The sequence below is a fragment of the Asparagus officinalis genome, chromosome 2, assembly GCF_001876935.1.
Source record: "Asparagus officinalis chromosome 2, Aspof.V1, whole genome shotgun sequence".
In the NCBI taxonomy this organism is placed as follows: domain Eukaryota; kingdom Viridiplantae; phylum Streptophyta; class Magnoliopsida; order Asparagales; family Asparagaceae; genus Asparagus; species Asparagus officinalis.
Window position 1 is genome coordinate 39,796,101 of NC_033795.1, and position 18,358 is coordinate 39,814,458.

Genomic DNA, 18,358 nt, shown 5'->3' on the forward strand with positions numbered 1-18,358 from the left:
CTGTGGGTGTATCAACTGGTGTATTTGGTCTCACAGCCGGCTCAACAGGATCAGTCTCGACAAAAGCTCTTGTCAAATATAAAACAGAATGCCCAAATGCATCACATTACAGCTGCATTAGTCAAAAATTGGCTAGTCCTATAATTAACTTGAGAAGAGGCACGTACCTTCAAAAGAACCACTCTGAGGGAGTGTAGACTCTGGAGACATATCCTCAAGCATCTGGTCATCAATCTGAGGAGAGTCATACAGGAAGTGGAGCATAGGAGTGTCCACAAGCAAACCCTCCCCGTCGAAATCTTCGGTCGGGAAATCTAACACAAGAAAATATAAATGCGGTGAAAGAAGAATGAAGAGACTATGACCAAGGAAATGACTTACCTCTTATAAGTGCGTCAGCCTCTTTATTCCCAAGATCCACGTTTGCCTCCTGCAAGTTATCTAAAAGAGCGAGAAGCACAGAAACAATCAGGGAATGCACAAATCCTGAATCATTCGACTCCTTTGTGTGCTATCTAAAAGATATATTGTTAATGGTAGATGTACCTGGATTCATCGAACCGGGTCCTACATTGATGGTCTCCCTAATGTCGCCAGCTTCTACAGGCCTTTCTACCTGGTGCGGTGAGTTGGGCTCACCAGAAGATGTAAAATCATGAAAAATAGGATCAGGACTCATCTCTCTCTCCCCACGCTCTCCTATATAGAGATGGAAAAGGTTGGTCTATAGGGTAGATGTTACCTCCGTCACTAGCAGGATCGTCACCGGCCAAATCCATATCAGACGCTCGCGAAACTGCACGCGGCTTGCGGGCTAATCTCTTCCGCCTAGCAGCAGGGATAACAATCGAAGGTCTCGCCTGGGAAGAAGGACGGAACTCTTCATCTTGGTCAGCTGTGGTCCCTGAAACATCAAACCATTGTCAGGTTTAATAATCCTGGAAGATAAAAGGAAAGAGTAAGAAACTGACCTCGTTCAGAACAGTCCTCGTGATCTTCAAGATCTCCGCCTGAAGCTTCATCAGCAGAATGAAAGATCTTCTTTCCCTCTTCGTCAATCCGAAGCATTTTCCCAAATCACACGAGAATCGGCCTGAGAAGCCTCCTCAGCCTATAGCTCTGCAATCGGCTTCACGGGGACAGTTTTATTAGCTGCTAACAACCACTTGCAGCTTAAGAAGGTGAGGTTCAACTGCCGCTCAGCACTCGGGAGACTGAACTTAGCACCAGTACAGCCCGTCACGGTCCACAACCATGCACGAAGACCGTCCACCAAACCGCCGTGGGTCCGAAGCTGCTGACGTGGATTCCCGACATAAAGCTGATCATAGCCAAACTGGCGAGCGAATCGGCAGGGTAGGTATGGCTCTATGAAACACTGATTCCTCACCCGGAAAGTCAGATAACCCGGCCTAATGTTCATCAACCAGTTAAAGCAGCCGATGTCTAAATGAGTTCGATACTCCCTCGGCATCTCCTCATCAATCAGACACTCGCCGTATCGGCCGGAGAACTGTGGAAAACAAGTGGAAAACGCCCAACACTTGTGGACCTGTAGCTGCTGTCTGACGTCAGGGAATCCTCACCCCTCCCACTTGCCATTCTCAAGCAACTGTAGTAGGGGAACGGAGGGGTCTGTGGCGTTCGGTACCGACATCATATCAGAACGATGAAGGACGAACCAAGCCATCAAATAAGTGTACGGAAGCTCCACCTTAATAGTAGGAATCTGAGCCGGCGATTCACTTTCCTTCCGTGTAAAAGCACTAGAAATCTGTCGAAGCCCTCGATGAATGTTAGCCACCATCACCGGAAGAAGCGAAAGTTCCTTTTTGTAGGCAAGATGAACCGCTGGGTAGAGCACCTCCAATGACAAGATATCACTAGACTGATACGGGACCACGGCCTCTAGCTATCGGCTTCACGGGGACAGTTTTATTAGCTGCTAACAACCACTTGCAGCTTAAGAAGGTGAGGTTCAACTGCCGCTCAGCACTCGGGAGACTGAACTTAACACCAGTACAGCCCGTCACGGTTCACAACCATGCACGAAGACCATCCACCAAACCGCCGTGGGTCCGAAGCTGCTGACGGGGATTCCCGACATAAAGCTGATCATAGCCAAACTAGCGAGCGAATCGGCAGGGTAGGTATGGCTCTATGAAACACTGATTCCTCACCCGGAAAGTCAGATAACCCGGCCTGATGTTCACCAGCCAGTTAAAACAGCCGATGTCTAAATGAGTTCGATACTCCCTCGGTTTCTCCTCATCAATCAGACACTCGCCGTATCGGCCGGAGAACTGCGAAAAGCAAGTGGAAAACGCCCAACACTTGTGGACCTGTAGCTGCTGTCTGATGTCAGGGAATCCTCGCCCCTCCCACTTGCCATTCTCAAGCAGCTGTAGTAGGGGAACGGAGGGGTCTGTGGCGTTCGGTACCGACATCATATCAGAACGATGCAGGACGAACCAAGCCATCAAATAAATGTACGGAAGCTCCACCTTAATAGTAGGAATCTGAGCCAGCGATTCACTTTCCTTCCGTGTAAAAGCACTAGAAATCTGTCGAAGCCCTCGATGAGGCAAGAAGGGTCATCGGTCGAATCGGTGCGGTCGCATGCCATAAGAATGATTTAAACTTGGTCCCTGCGGGAAAGCCACTCTCAGGACTACTAATGGTATAGGAATGGGCGCCAATCTTCTTCAATAGATTATTCACCCCTGAAGGAGTGAGTGGTGCCAGCTCACAAATAGCCTCGCCAGAATTGCTCTCTAGATTTTTGAACAAGTAGCATGCAAACTGCTTCAGACTCACGAATGACTTAGTCCTCTTCGCTAAAGGCTCAGACTGCGCCAAAGCAATATGATAGTGACATGTGAGATCCCATAAAGTCTCGTAGCGGTCGGGCATGCGATCCTTCAACTGACTCAATTCATGGTTGGAGGGAAAGTATTCCTGATACAGCATCTGTCCCATGGGCAAACCAGAAATCCTGTGCATCTCATGGAGGGCCAAGCCCAACTCCCCTTGCCGGGTCAAAAAAGTATTCGAATCTGGAGTATAAAGCTCGCACAAAGCAAAGAAATGCTTCGCGCTAACAGGCAAACCATACATGGTGGCACGAACGGCTGCATATAGACCACAAGCGTGCAACTCCTCGCTCCATCGGCTCAAGACGTACTTCGTCATGCGAGTCCACCAAAGCTTGTCCAAAGAATGGACCCAACCATAAAATATGTGACGCGTCGCAGGCATCTCCCAACCAAAGAATGGACCCAACCATAAAATATGGACCCAACCATAATACATGGTGGCACGAATGCGATTCTTCAAAGTAGAAGCAGAGGCAAGAAGCTCGTTATGCGGCGGTGCATCCAACCCCAATACTCCAGGATGCAATCCAGTGATATGACTCCTGCTCGAACCAGGAGCTGCCTGATGAGTGATGTAGCCACAGTGAACGCTCTCATGCTCCTCCGTCAAACGCCACGACATCTCCCGTGTCACAGCCTGACGCCTGAGCTCAGTCAACGAACGATGCCGAGGAATCTTCGGCAAATATATGAAACCACTGCCAGTTTTATGGAGCCACTGCTCGGCGTTAATAAACACTACATCCGGGTCTTTGGCAGAGTCACCAAATAAGAAGTCGGTCTTCCTGAGAGGTTGAATAGAACTGGCATCCTTCGCGAAAGGCGCATCTGTGATCAACTGTCGAAGAGCTCGATGTCCACCTCCCTTCACCACTTGGACAACCTTGGTCGACGTGCCCGAAGCAAATTGAGGAGTAACTGGAATAGGGAAAAAATCGTCGGAAGTCGAATAATACTCGCCACGACGCCCGTACACTGCGTGAGATGAGAACGCTCCAGAAGGATATTCCACTGGAAGTAAACATTTAAACGTTTGTTAGTCTCAATTATAAAAGGAAGTTGAACTCATCCTATGAATGGGTAAGATAGAGTCACTGCCTTATAAAGGGTGAGACGATTTGGCCACATTATGCACTTATAAGGTAGGATATATCAAAAAAACATATCCCTGCCTTATAAGGCACAATGCAGCGTCAAAACGCCCCCTTTATTTTGAGATATGGTTTTGACCAAGCAAAACATATCTTTAAAGTGTCGATCCTCACCAAGGAGAATCAAGGCTTTTCTCGATTGCCTCACCAAGGAGAACAACGTGGGGTAAAAAAGACCAATTTGCAAATTTCCAAGAAAAAAATAGACTAATTTGTAAATTTCCAAAAATAGCTCACCGGCATAAGAGGGAGGCGCGCCATCGGCCGACGCGGTAGAGGATTGACCCCTCGCAATACGAGACATGGTGACCTGCAAAATAAATTAAGGGATCAGATCCAGAAAAAGGTTCCCCTTTTTATTGCAATTCTACCCCCTTGAAAGACGAGCTCGAGGCGCCAAATCATAATTCTAACCATCACATGCAATCCCACAAGTTCATAAATTGAATTAAACATGAAATATACTAAAGTTGTGGAGGATTTACCTGAGGAAAAGCTCGTGGATCCAATAAAAAATCAGATCTTGAAAGAGGCTCGAACCACGTGCTCGAGGGGCCTGAGAGAAATTTTTATATGAAGATTTCTGAGGGATTTCTCAGTCTAAGATCCAAAGAAAGACTAGATCTAAGACAATTATGAAGATTTGAGGGAGGGGGGGGGGGGGGGGCTAGAGAGGAGGAAAAGAAAGAAGAAAAGAACCCCTTTTATAAATGAACCAGCCTTGAACCAGACCGGACCAGGTTGAACCAGACCAGACCAGTCCAAATCAGTTCAAAAGAGGCTGAACCAGGCCAAACCAGGCTGAACCAGGCCAAACCAGACTGAACCAGACCAAACCAGGATGAACCAGTCTGAACCAGTCTTGAACCAGTCCTGAACCAGGTTGAACCAGTCTTGAACTAGGTTAAACCAGTTTGAACCAGATTGGAACCAGAACTCAAATTGAAGCTGAATCGAACATCGAAACGACTTCAAATCGACCGAGGGTTCATTCCCTTGTCTATTCTTGCCTCTCCCGCACATTCGGAAGGATCAGAAGATTTTTTGAGCCGAATTACTACCTTTTTTGGCTCATTATCAAGCCGGTTCAGCTCATCATCAGGCCGGTTCAGCTCATTCGGGCACAGAAATTACTCCAATAAGGTATACGAGTATAAACTATTCCCTATTTTTGGTTGAGAAGTTTCTGGAGAATATTTTTTTTAAATATTCTTAAGGATAACTCAACAATACTACGCCGGACAACGCGTCACAAATGAGAATTCGACGCCAACAATCGATGGCCAATTCTATGTTGAACCAATAAACACGAGCTAAGGATCAGAAAATCAAGAACCGACTTCAAGTTCGAAATTCCGACAAGGGTCAGACAGTAAATACAGCACCGGAACCCTTACAGACATTTGACAAAGCACCGAATAGCCTGAAGGATTGAAGGAATCAAGAACAGAAGCCATTCCAAGGTCATGTTACACTGACTGAAGGTTGGGGCAATCATATCCAAAGTATTCCAGACTCTTCTATAAAAGAACGAGACTGAAATACTTTGGAGGGGGTATCTGTAGGCGTATAAAATTACTTATAGGTCCCTTAGCACAGTTCGGCACAAACCGACAAACCATCGGGCGACATATCCAAACACGAGCGTCAATCCACAGCACCGAAGCCAAGCGATACGCGACGGAGCAGATTAACGAGGCTACGAGGCTAACGAACCGCACGCAAATAACGGAATAAATCCACTCGCATGCGGAATCAAGCCAAGGGTTCAAAGAGTCAACGAGTCATCCAACCAAGGGCGGACTCGGACGAATCACGATCGAATCAAGATCAGTTTCGGACTCAAACTCAGAAGTGGATTTACTGCCAAATCAGGTCAACGAATCAAGTCCAGACAAATCAACCACAGAACCGAAAAACAGATACAATGATGGAAAACAGCGGAAACCCAACACCTAGAGGGGCTCGGCCGAAACCGAGCCACCTCAAGGTGGCTCGGCCAAGAGCCCCAAGAGCCAGCCACCTATAGGTGGCCGGCCTAGATCTGTGTGCGGGCACAGTTCAGATGGCTTATAAATAGAGGGCTTGGTTCATTTGTTCGGAGGTTGGAACTTTTGGAGCCGAAACTCTGCCGAATTGAGAACCAATTTTAGAGTTTTGAAGACTTGAAGACTTGGGCATTCAGATCTGGTTCTTGGCGAGCATCCACGTCATAAAAGGTAAGAGTTCGAGAGAGAGAAATCAGATCTCAGATCTACGCAGTCATCCTCCGGATCAAAAGCTTGGCCTTTGATCCCGAGAACTAGGGTGATTATTTCCTTGGTGAATTAATCCCCCCCGGCTATTATTTCCTTTGCGAAATAATACCCGTCATACTGCGTAGATCTGACCGGATCTAGATCGCGCGGTGGTCCACGGATTAACCCCGGCGTTGGCAAAGAACCCACAAAAGCGAGCGACCGCAAAACAGGAACTTGTGATTCGTTCGAAAGGAAAGTTGTAATCTTTTATTTTTTCTTTGATTTCGTTGTAACCGGATCTTACAAAAAAGACCGGATCTTTTGTAAGCAAAAAGCAATTACTTGAGAAAACAATGACGTCAATGAAGAACACAATTTTTCCCGCGAACATACATATTGGATGATTTAAAGAGATCCTAAACATGAAATAGATATGTAACCATCACGTAATACCGAAGATGACTGGACGAGTCAAAAAGTCATCGTCTTCGAGAAGAAGAGCTTAGCGATGACAAGGACCTAAGAGGAGCTCACAGTGAAGGAGGTGAGAGGAAGTATCAAGGTAGGTACCAGAGGCTATGAGAGGTGGCGGGAGTATGCTAAAAATCATAGAAGACGGTGGAATGCAATGGTCAAGGGTTGAGTTTAATTTTAAAAAAATAAGCCTCAAACCGCTTTTAAATAGCAATCGAAAAGTAAATTTCGAATGAAATCGCTCACTATTTACCATTATAACACACTATTGGCCACTTTTGCGAACAGACATATTCCACAATATGTCACCGCTATTGCGCGATAGCATCGCGGGAAGGGACCGCTAACGCTATTAGCGCCGCTATTGCGGGCTATTTACCACTATTTATAACAGTGGTCAATTCCTTGGAAAATATATTTATAATAAATAGCAACCAACAAAATATAAGACAATAATTGTCTCAGAGAAATGTCACCTGTTATGGAACACAAAGTAAGGGAGCAAAAAACTGAAAAAGATGCTCCAAGCCTTGCTCCACCTCCTCGACTTCTTCCTCGGAGGAGCCTTCTGAGCCGGAGCCTCTCTGAAAGCCGACCCTAAGCTCTCCGAGTAGTCATCCCTCAAGGAGCTCGAGCTCTAGTCTCTGAAGAGGAGGTCGGTGCCGGTGTCCAGCGAGGCCTTCGCATTCGGAGCTGACATCGTCTCATTCATCTCCACGTTGGATCTCTTCATGGAGCTTGATCTGTCAAGGCTCCGCCTTCGGCTTCTGGATGAAGAACCAGCGTCCAGCGAGGCCTTCACAAATTTTCCGCTCTTTCCTCAATTGCCTCCGCTCCTTCGCCATGAGCTCACCGGCCGATGTTTCGAGAACTGTTAAGGATAGAGAGGTGCATCAAAGGTTGGGAAGTGAGCAGGGGCGAGGAGAGGAAACAGAGGCAGAGGCAAAGGAGGAAATCTAGGGTTTGTTCGGGGGAGGAGAAGGCTCAGTTTTGGGGGAGGAGGGATTGGAGGAGGGATTTGATGGAGATGGAGCCGGATTCTGGGAAACTCAAGAGCTGAAGAAACTTATTTATGCTTCTTTAGAATAAAATTTCGGTGTTGGGGGAAAGATGAGCGACGAAATTTTAGGGGGAAAAGGCGGTGGCGAAATTTTGATGGGTTAATTTTTTAAAAAAATGGGTAACGTATCCTAGATGGAAATTTTCGTCTAGGATACATTCTAGACGGAAATTTCCATCTAGGATAGTTGGTTAATTTTTAAAAAAAATTAAAAATAAAAAACCGTCTATTTTACTATTCTAGATGGAAATTTTGGTCTAGAATGTTTTATTCTAGACGGAATATTCTAGATGAAAATTTTCCGTCTAGTTTAATTACAAACTAGACGAAAAAATTTCCGTCTAGAATAGTCCGTCTAGGATACGTGATTTTCTATTAGTGTGTGATCGACGGAGAGAGTTCCTATAACTTACTGTTGGGTCGACCATGGATCCACGGTAACGTTATAGTCCCTTACACCCTCCATCAGTATCTTAAATATATAGATACTAATAATAAGGTCAAGACGATGGTCGTGGATAAGCAGCCGTTTAAGGGTTAGAAAATTATTTTACTGACTCCCTTCTCTATGGTGCTGAATCCGATACTGAACCATCGGTCCAATGTACAGACAATGGAGAAGAAGCTGATACCGAGACTAGGTTTGATTACGATGGTGGTTTTGTACTTAATGATATTATACCCATTGTAATCGATCTTGACGATGGAGAGTCATTGGACAGTAGTTGTAATTGGCAACTTGCCGAAGAAGTAGTAATAAATGATGATTTAGAGTACTCGTTGTGTCTTGATAACATCATGAAGGGGCTATACGGTGACCCTGACTTGTATATGCCACTTCAATCATCTTGCATGACGAAAAAGCACGTTCAGGATTCGTTCGGAATGACACTTGTCATTCCTGCAAAGACAGGGGATGAAAAGGAAGTTGTCTATGGTAAAGGGAAGGAGTTTTCGGTACCAGACCACTTCTTGAGAGAAGATGACGATGATGATAAACCTGCTCCTCATTTATTAAGATATGGCTCAAAAGCGCGTAATCTCATTGAAAAAATACGAATATGACCTTGCACTCGGTGAAGATCTTTGTTTTGGTCGAGGTCCACGAGTTCCACCTCGTATGGCCTATGTACCAAAAGGAAAACCCGATTATTATTATAGCTATAAAAGAGGTTTAGGCTATGTTTTCTCGTCCGATGACGAGTGCTGCTGGTAAGTCATCGATCAAATAGCTAATAAGGGTAAAGACGAATATTCTTTCAATTCTTCAGCCTGGGATTCCGACGCTAGTATTGGAGAAATGTTTAAAGAACTAATGTCAAACATGGCTACGATCGACCCCGTCACAATTGAGGAAGACAATCAAATGTCAACTTGGGAAGACCTTTGAGTTCATCACTTGAATATGTAGTACAGTGATAGGTTTGAACAAAGGGAACCCCCTACCGATGACTAAGTTATCCAAGTGAACATGGATGACGAAGATAACTTGAAGCCCATATTCATTAGCAACAGCCTTTCGCCAAATGAGAGAGAGGAATTAGTTGCTCTCATTAGGGAATACATCGATGTTTTTGCCTAGAACTACGAGGATATGCCGGGACTCAATCCAAATGTGGCAATGCACCGCCTTAACATTAAGCCAGATGTCAAACCTGTCAAACAACAACAAAGATAGTTTCGTCCATAAATTATGGAGGCAATCGAGTCCGAAGTTAAAAAGCTTATTGACTCGGGTTTTATCAGGGAGGAGCAACATCTTGAATGGCTTGCCAACATTGTTCCGGTCCTTAAGAAGAACGGGAATATCAGGATTTGTATTGACTTTATAGATCTTAACACCGCCTGCCCGTAGGATGATTTCCCTCTTCCCATCATGGATGTTATCATCGACAATACATGTGAGTTAGAGAGAATGTCCTTCATGGAAAGATTTTCTAGTTATAATCAGATAAAGATGCACCTGGATGATGAAAAGCATACCGCATTTAGAACACCCCTCGGTGTTTTTTGCTACACGGTTATACCCTTCGCCTTAAAGAATGTAGGTGTCACATATTAGAGAGTCATGTTAAAGATTTTTCAGGAGCATCTCCGGAAGACTGTTGAATGCTATGTGGACGATCTAGTCGTGAAAAGCCGTGACAAGAATGATCACATCGAGGACTTGAAGAAGATGTTTGATCTAATGCGGACTCATCAATTGAAGATGAATCCTACCAAATCTTTCCTCAGAATGTCCATGTTTGGTGGAAAATTTGCAGTAAAAAGAATGAAAGAAAATTGACTTGTATTCTCTCGAACTTAATTACAATTTGAATTCCGATTACAAAAGAGAGGAGAATAATTTAGATTCTTCCCTTTGTTTAATTCTGGGTTCTTCACGGTAGCGATGGAGTGCCTTCCTCGAATGCTCGCGTCGAGTTTGCTCTCCGTTGACGATCCGAACGTCTTGGATGGAGTGCCTTCCTCGAATGCTCGCGTCGAGTTTGCTCTCCGTTGACGATCCGAACGTCTTGATTCACTGGAACGGTCGAATGCTCGCGTCGAGTTTGCTCTCCGTTGACGATCCGAACGTCTTGATTCACTGGAACGGTATCTCTTCCTCACGATTTGATACTTTGGAGAACTTGGGTGGCATGTTTGAAACTCTGAACGAGTTGATAACTCAGAACGAGTTTGAAACTCTATGAAAGAGTTGATTTAACCGAAAGTCGGTTATAAGCTAAAGATGAAGAAGCTCCTGTTGTCGATCTCCAAAGCTCCAGCCGAAGGATGAAGGATCTTCTTTGCTGCCAAGTCTCAGATCTAAAATGTCGGCCCAAACCAAGAGCCAAATCCCCTCTGCTCCAACCCCTAAACTGAATTGATTTTTAGTTATTTATAGAGGATTAAGGGATGTAACTACCCCTTAAATCGCTCCTAAGTGGGGTGTAACCGCCCCTAAATCATGGGAAACGGTTTTGGAACTGTTCAAGTGTTTAAGGGGTGTAACCCCCCCCCTAAAATCTCTCCATAATGGGATGTAACTGACCCTATTAAGTGGATATATGTTTTTTTTAAAACCGTTCAGGTTCTGTTAGAACCAGTCAAACGCAAAAAACGCAGGTCTGACCCTCACATTTTGATGTTGCAATGCAGCTTCGACTCCGGCGTTTTGATATTACAACGCAGGGAGGACTTCTGCGTTTTGTTGCTGACACACGGGGAGGACCTCCGCGTTTTAGTGTAGCAACGCAAGGAGGACTTATGCATTTTGTTCCGAGAACACAGCCACGAGCTATGCGTTTTGAATCTGGGACGCATAGGTGAGCTCTGCGTCTGGATTTGAAGAGACCGTTAATTTATAGTCTCTTTTGCTAGAGCATTGCAAAGACCGTCATCTTGTAATCTTCTTCTTAGCTCCTTGAAACTATGAGAGTCGTCAGATTGTAACTCCCAATGTTGATTGTGAAGGCTGTTAATTAGAGCTTTTATCAGTTATTGTGAAGGTCGTTAGATTATAACCTTCATCGATCTATGTGAAAGTCTTCAAATTATAGCCTTCTGGAAGTCGTCAGATTGTAACTTCTATCATCGGTGTTTGATGGGAGATAAGCTATCTATTGCGATTTTTAGACAGCCTACAGAACTCCCTCCAAAATTTTTGAAAGTTCGCGGTTAACTAGGATGAATTTTCAGAATACTTTGGATCTCAACTCTGATCTTGGAGCTGTTGATTCCTTGTCATAAAGGAGTCATTCTCTGCACCCGCTTCAAAGGCATCTTAGTTGGTGGGCCCCTGCGTTTTGAACTTGAGATACGGGTCTCACCCTTGCATTTTGAATTTGGAACACGGGTGTGACCTCGGTGTTTTGGTTTTTACAACGCAGGTCTGACCTTAGCGTTTTGACTTGAGACGCGGAGGTGGCTTTCATGTATTTTTGACTAAGTCTTTGAGATTTGTCTTTAGCTCATCTGTTTCAAGTCTCGGCTCACATCCATTAAGCTAATGGACCTACGAACCTACATAGGATTTTTGGCAAAACCTCAGCCATCAACGGATTTGATAAGCCTTTACCGAGTACCGTTTGAGTCGGGCTAGCATGTGGATTGTCTAAGTCTGTTCCACATGTAATGTTGTGCTAAGAGAATGAACCCTCTTAGACTTGATGCTATGATTTTAAATACATAGACTTTGTTATTTTCACGGGAAAAGACTAACCGGCAACGCGTGTTAGGCGTAGACTTATCTCTAATTAGGGATCGAGATAAAGTCCCCATGCATGTGAGGCATGGATTATGATGTCTTTTTCACGATAAAAGACTAACCGGCAACGCGTGTTAGGCATAAGCTTATCCCCACTTAGGATTTGGGATAAAGTTCCCCGTGCGTGTAAGGCACGGATTTTGGAATTATTAATAACGGTCTACCACGACGTTGAATACGTGGGCTTTTATCCTTTTTATGGTCAAAGACTACCCGACAACGCGTATTAGGCGTAGACTTATCTCTAATTAGAGATCGAGATAAAGTCCCCCATGCGTGTAAGGCACGGATTTTTGGTTCTACGATGTTGAATACGTAGGCTTTGTTATTATTGTGGGAATAGGCTACCCAGTAGCATGTGTTAGATGCAGACTTATCTCTAATTAGGGATTGAGATAAAGTCCCCCATGCGTGAAAGGCACAGATTTTTAGTGCTACGATGTTGAATACGTAGGCTTCGTCACTGTTTCTTCCTGTGTTACTTGAAACACTGAAAGAAAGTTGGAATTGCAAGAGGTGTAGTATTAACTTGGTATGAATTTTCACTTAGAGTAAAATTCAGAAATTTTCTTCATTATCACTAGGATAACTCCAGAAAATTTTTAATCCGCTAGGGAATTTATAACAAAAACTTGTTACCCTTGTTGAAAAAGGATTAACAAGTTCATTGGGGGGGTTTGACTGTTAGAGATGTTATGTTAACCTAACTGTATTTTATAGGCCTATCGCTCTATTAAAGAGAGTCGATAAGTTGATTTGGTCGTCAGAGGTGTGATGTTAACTTGACGGGTTTATGGACCTATCGTTCGATTGAGGAGAATCGATAGGTTAGTTTGGTCGTCAGAGATATGATATTAATGTGATAGGAATTTGTTGCGATCGGAGTAACCTTGAGGACCTATCGCTTTATTGAGGAGAGTCGATAAGTTAGTTTTGGTCGTCAGTGGTGTGATATTAACGTGACATGAATTTATTACGATCGGAGAAACCGTGAGGACCTATCGCTCTATTAGGGAGAGTCGATAAGTGGATTTTGTCAGAGGTTTGGTGTTAACATGATGGAAATTTATTATGATCGGAGCAACTTTGAGGACCTATCGCTCTATTGACGAGAGTCGATAAGTTAATTGTCAGAGGTTTGGTGTTAACATGACAGGATTTGTGTTACGATTGGAGTAACTTTATAGACTTATCATCCTATTGACGAGGATCAATAAGTGGATTGTCAGAGGTGTGATGTTAACGTGACAAGAGAATGTTACGATCGGAGCAACTTTGTGGACTTATCATCCTATTAAAGAGGATTGATAAGTGAATTGTCAGAGGTTTAGTGCTAATGTGACAGGATTTGTATTGCGATTGTAGCAACTTTGTAGATATATCATCCTATTGAAGAGGATTGATAAGTGAATTTGTCAGAGGTTTAGTGTTAATGTAACAGGATTTGTGTTGCGATTGGAGTAACTTTGTAGACTTATCATCCTATTGAAAAGGATTGATAAGTTGATTGGTTGTCAGAGGTGTGAAATTAACGTGACAGGAATTTGTACTTGTGACTTGCACAAGTTTTTGGGAATTAGCGTCTCGCTGGGAAAACTTGCTAGGTGAGTTTATCACCAGAAGCGATGAATTTTGATACTTGTGATTTGAACAAGATTTTGAAGACTTGGTGTCTTATTGGGGAAGATTGTGATTTGAGCAATTTTGAGGATCTATCATCCTATTAACAAGGATTGAAAAGTTAATTGCTAGAGGTATATTGTTAACGTGATAAATTAGGAGTGATGCAAGTTGCATTCATACTCTGTGGGGGTGATGATCGTCAGAAGTGTAATGTTAACTCGACGATGTGAAAGATTCGTTACTCTTAATCCAATGGATTCCAAGTAACCAACCCCCAGTCTTGATTAAGACTTAGCAGGGGAATAAAAAAAGGTAGACAAGGCACATCGCCTAGTGGGGCACTATCCATGAAGTCGGAATAGAGACACATCACCTGGTAGGCTATTATCTGATGAGTTTGACTATCAGAGGTAGCTGTTAACGTGAAAGTTTTGTGGATCTGCTATCCTATTGAAGAATATTGGCAAGTTGATGAACTATCAGAGGTCACTGTTAACATGATAGTTTTATAAACTTGCCATCCTACTGAAGAGGATTGGCAGATTGATGGACTATCAGAGGTAAATATTAACGTGATAGTTTTTGGTGGATCTGCCATCCTATTAAAGAGGATTAGCAGATTAATGGACTATCAGAGGTAATTGTTAACGTGATAGTTTTATGGACCTGCCATCCTATTGAAGAGGATTGGCAGATTAATGGACTATCAGAGGTAACTATTAACGTGATAGTTTTGTGGACCTACCATCCTATTGAAGAGGATTGATAGGAGAATTTGGAGGGAATAAACTATCAGAGGTGATCATTAACGTGATAGTTTTGGTAGACCCACCATCCTACTTGAAGAGGATTGGTGGGAGAATTTGGGGGAAATGGACTATCAGAGGTGTATTGTTAACTTAATAGTTTTGGCAGATTTTGTAGTTTACAGAGGTATTCTATTGAATGTGACAACTCAGAAAATTTATTATTCATAATCCAATGAACTACAAATAAACCAACCCCCAGTCTTGAACAAGTGCAGAGGGGAGAAAGGGTAGACATGACACATCACCTAGTGGGCCACTATCTAGCGAGTTTGACTATCAGAGGTAACTGTTAACGTGATAGTTGTTGGACCCGCCATCCTACTGAAGAGGATTGGCTTCATTAGCCGTAGTATCTTCCCCTTCTGACTAAGAAGATTGGGCTTGGTCTGATTGCTCAGGTTGATCCTGCCTACTTTGTTCTTTAGCTTTGATCCTGGTAATAATCTTTTGAGCATGTTCACCTTAAGAGATTAGTTATATCCAGGAACGACATTCTGTAACCCTTATTTATGCTAGAAGGTCGGTCTACAAGTTGTGTCGATAGGTCTCCACTAAGGTAGACTATGTCATACTTGACGAACATCGGAGAGCCATGCTTCGGAACCTCTTGACGAAGGCTTTGACGGACTCCCTCTTCTTCTGCTTAGTGGTGAGAAGGGTATGGATGGAAACTTCTGTATCCTCTTTAAAGAATCTCGATAGGAAGAGTCTCTCTAGATCCGCCCACTTTTGGATACATCCTGCAAGTAGTTTCCTGAACCATTCAAAGGCAACTCCCTTAAGGGTACCAATGAATAATCGAGCCAGTATGGCGTCGTTGGATATCACATTCCCAGTCTATGACTTAAAATGATAGATATGTTGGTTCGGTGATCCCGTGCCGTTAAAAGTTTGTAGCATCAGGACTTCAAACTTTGGAGGATCAGGGGCTGCATCCCATTCGGCAGGATAGGGTCTGATAGCTCCCTCATCTTGGAGCTTGCTTCTATTGGTAATGGCATTGAGGCAGGCTTCCAATTCTTCCATTTTGGTAGATTGGAGATTTTGCTCGTTCTCAGTCTCTCTTCCTTCATCAGAGGAAGATTCTAGGTTGTGGGCTTCTTGGTCAGAAGCCGTGTCATCAACCACTTTTCCCTTCCCTTTGCTTGTGTGAGGTTGGGATGAAGACATTTTGCCTCTTCGGAAGGATTCTTGCCTAGGTGGCGAATCTGTCTTCTGAGATTTGGCCTTGTCTGTGACGATTTGATTCATCAGGGCCAAGAGTTCATTAATGGCCTCCTACTAAGATTTGATCATGGCCTCCTGCTCATCAAGTCCATTCGCGAGATCTTCATGGTTTCCCGTCATATAAGCAGAGCTCTCATGTTCAACAAAGAAACTTGACGATTGAGACTCCGCAATGGCTGTGTGTTCATCCTCAGAATTGGTTCCTCTGGCTAACCTCCGATAGTTGACAGGGGGAATGGTTCCTGTTTGAGTCCGAGTATGTTGATAAATTCCATCGGACCTATTCAGGGGGTCTTTTAAGCCAGGAGACTGATCTTTCTCTGACTCGTCGGAGCTAGGGACTGATGATCTCCCTCTGCCGATCTGTTAGAAGTGACTCCAAGGTACTTGGTCTCTGGAGACTTCTTCCTGTGCAAACGTCGTTGTTGGTTGGGCAAGGCAACATTCGTTAATTGGTCGAACATCAACGTTTTGGCCGCATATGAGCAGCATTGACATCCCGAGAGGACCGTAGGAATCAATCGTTCACATTAGAATGAACGAATGACTTGTTGCATTGGTCTTTCTCTCGATATGAACTCTCTCAAGCCTGTTGGAAAGACTTGAGAATTACTCACTGATCGTGAGGTTTGAATTGGAACACCCAGTCCATGATTGTACAGGACTGGCTCTTGGTGAACATGGATCTGGTTGAGATGCCTTGAATCCATGGACTTTTTATATCCGCCCTTCAATCTAGTCGTGCTACGCGGAGTATTCAGGGGTCTCGCTAGTGAAACACAGTCCTGATGTCTGCGTTTAGCTAATAAAACACAGTCTTAAAATCTGCATTTTGATTCTGAAACGCACTCCTGAGAGTTGCGTTCAGTTTGTGAAACGCACTCCTGAGAGTTGCATTTTGGTTCTGGGATGCACTCCTGAGAGTTGCATTCAGCTAGATTAACGCAGTTTTGAGGTCTGTGTTTTTATGTTGGAACGCGCTCCTCAGAGTTACGTTTTGGTTCTGGGACGCACTCCTGCGAGTTGCGTTCAACCAGATCAACGCAGTTTTGAGGTCTGTGTTTTGATGTTAGAACGCGCCTCTGAAGGCTGCGTTTTGATTGCACAACGCGCCACTGAGGGTTACGTTTGGCATAAGCTGAGCCCACTCCTTCGGAGAGGGCTTCCTTCAGCATAGGAGCAACGATTGGAGCTTTAGTCTCCTTGAAGACTTTGCGGATCTTGCGCATAGCCTTGGAGCTAAGGGATCCGAAGGAGAGTAACTCCTCATACTTGGCTTGATCGAACTCGATGATCAGAGTTTCAACGGTCATTCTAGTGAGCATGACGTTGGATTGCGCCACCACCTCTTTGTCAGAGAAGCTAGTCCCCAGCAGAGTCGCCAACTTTTGTTTGGTGGAAAATTTGCAGTAAAAAGAATGAAAGAAAATTAACTTGTATTCTCTCGATCTTAATTACAATTTGAATTCCGATTAGAAAAGAGAGGAAAATGATCTCGATTCTCCCATTTGTTTAATTCTAGGTTCTTCACGGTAGCGATGGAGTGCCTCCCACGAATGCTCGCATCGAGTTTGCTCTCCGTTGACGATCCGAACATCTTGATTCACTGGAACAGTATCTTTTCCTCACGATTTGACGCTGTGGTGAACTTATGTGGCAAGTTTGAAACTCTGAACGAGTTGATAACTCAGAACAAGTTTGAAACTCTATGAAAGAGTTGATTTAACCGAAAGTCGGTTATAACCCAAAGATGAAGAAGCTCCTGTTGCCGATCTCCAAAGCTCTAGCCGAAGGATGAATGATCTTCTTTGCTGCCGAGTCTCAGATCCAAAATGCCGACCCAAATCGAGAGCCAAATTCCCTCTGCTCCAACCCCCAAACTGAATTGATTTTTAGTTATTTATAGAGGATTAAGGGGTGTAACTATCCCTTAAATCGCTCCTAAGTGGGGTGTAACCGCCCCCAAATCGTGGAAAATGGTTTTGGAACTGTTCAAGGGTTTAAGGGGTGTAATCCCCCCTAAAATCTCTCCATAATAGGATGTAACCAACCACATTAAGTGGAGATACGGTTTTTTTAAAACCGTTTAGGTTCTGTTAGAACCAGTCAAACGCAAAAAACACGGGTCTGACCCCCGCATTTTGATGTTGCAACGTAGGTTCGACTCCGGCGTTTTGATATTGCAACGCAGGGAGGACTTCTGTGTTTTGTTGCTGACACACGGGGAGAACCTCCGTGTTTTAGTGTGGCAACGTAGGGAGGACCTATGCATTTTGTTTTGAGAACACAGCCACGAGCTATGCATTTTGAATCTGGGACGCACAGGTGAGCTCTGCGTCTGGATTTGAAGAGACCGTCAATTTGTAGTCTCTTTTGCTAGAGCGTTGCAAAGACCGTCATCTTATAATCTTCTTCTTGGCTCCTTGAAACTATGAGAATCGTCAGATTGTAACTCCCAATGTTGATTGTGAAGGCTGTTGATTAGAGCTTTTATCAGTTATTGTGAAGGTCGTCAGATTGTAACCTTCATCGATCTATGTGAAAATCTTCAAATTATAGCCTTCTGGAAGTCGTCGGATTGTAACTTCCATCATCGGTGTTTGATGGGGGATCAGCTATCTATTGTGATTTTTAGACAGCCTACAGTCC